This window comes from Lupinus angustifolius, chromosome LG02 (assembly GCF_001865875.1).
Source record: "Lupinus angustifolius cultivar Tanjil chromosome LG02, LupAngTanjil_v1.0, whole genome shotgun sequence".
In the NCBI taxonomy this organism is placed as follows: domain Eukaryota; kingdom Viridiplantae; phylum Streptophyta; class Magnoliopsida; order Fabales; family Fabaceae; genus Lupinus; species Lupinus angustifolius.
Window position 1 is genome coordinate 15,166,951 of NC_032010.1, and position 1,650 is coordinate 15,168,600.

At 29.6% G+C, this 1,650-nt stretch overlaps 1 protein-coding gene across 3 annotated transcripts in view; it reads right to left on the reverse strand.

Moving 5' to 3' along the window:
• The window catches only part of LOC109336579 (uncharacterized serine-rich protein C215.13-like), a 3,676-nt gene extending 3,098 nt beyond the window's left edge, over window positions 1–578 (reverse strand). For all 3 annotated transcript variants that reach the window (XM_019573277.1, XM_019573260.1, XM_019573270.1), the window contains exons 1-2: window positions 428–578; window positions 57–135 (exon numbers count right to left, since the gene is read on the reverse strand). The gene's annotated coding sequence lies outside the window, so the exon portion shown is untranslated. The remainder of the gene's footprint in view (window positions 1–56; window positions 136–427) is intronic.

Here is a 1,650-nt window from a genome sequence, read left to right on the forward strand (position 1 = left end):
ATATATATATATATATATATATAAAAAGATGAAAAGACAATTTGAAAATAACTTACACGATATACCATGCCGCTTAAATTCCATTTGCCAGAAGCGGCATGGTTCAATCAGAAATCTGTTACTCCCAATTCCAATCTACAAATGCATAAAAAATGAAATTCTCAAAAAAAAAATAATAAACTTTTTATCAAAATTCAAAATATGTAAAAAAAAAAAAACCCATGATTCAGAATCCAAAATCCTAGTTGAATTCAGATATACGCTATTGATTTTCAATTATGACTGGTACCTAAAAAGTTCACATGGCTGTCAAAAAAGGAATTATGTCCAGAAATATTATTTTTTATATTGACAAATGACAATAGCAGTTAAGAACAGTAATCGTTTGAATTTGAATTATGGTGGAAAAGAGAAGAAACAAACGAACTTGGTCGAAGGAAAGCGAATCGAAATGAGAAATTAGGTTTCGTGAGGGAATTTGGTGAGAGAAGTGTTGCAACAGTTTCGGGAATTTCCGATTCCATTCTGTGAACCAGTATTTGTGTGTTTCGCGCCATATATCTCTAACAACTCTATGATTTTACAACACATCCAACCGTTTGTCAGGTTAATTAAAATATTTTTCTCAAGTTTTTATAAAAGAGATGATAATCATCATCCAGGAAAAACATAAAATAATTACCATGAAATATTTTATTTTTCCATATTTAATATTTTATAACTCCTAATTTCATGTTTTTCTATATTAATACTAATAAACATAAAATAATTACTCATAAAATATTTTATGTTTCTCTAATTTATCTTTTATAACTTCTAATTTCATGTTTATCTTATAATATACATAGATTTATACAAATTTTCATGCTTAAAATAGTAATTAATAATCATAATTATCCACGAATATAAATATGATTCATCGCGCTTAAAGCTTATACGAAACATGTTTTTCGTAAGCCTACCTCTGATACTACTAAAGGGAAATCGTACAGATAATAACTGTAATAAGAATAATAACTCCCTTAAATGAGTGACTTACGAGATCATGTTTCAAAATTCAAACTAAACACAAAATTGAACTAAGAATTACCGTTGGCGTAGACGCATAGTGAGTGCAACAATCACTTGCAACCTCATCTTTATACTTGTCCACACAAACGCTCCAACTAGGAAAACTTGTGACTCGTCGTGCTAGCAGAGAAAATTGTTACCTATTAGATTTTGGCACATTTAATGAACATGGCTCAAGGCAATATAAAGATATTTTGTGGGTTAGTTCTTTGTGTGATCTTATAAGTAATATTTTAAATTACAATTGTGGTCATGACTGTATGTGATTACCACCATTGCCATTGTGGTCATGACTGTATGTGATTACCACCAATGCCATTGTGGGCATTGATGGCATCATGTTGTTAATTGCAAATGTTGCAATTTGATTTGTTTTGTGATTACAAAATTAATTTAATGTGGTCTAAAGTGATCCTATGTTGCTCAAATGCAGACAAATTTAGTCAAAATGTGGTCTAATGTAGTTGTATTACATCCAGATATAGTCGCATCATTATGATATGTGACACATCACAATTGTGATGTGAGAGTGTTGGAATTTATTGAAAGACTCATGTTTTAAAGTGAAATGAAAAAAAC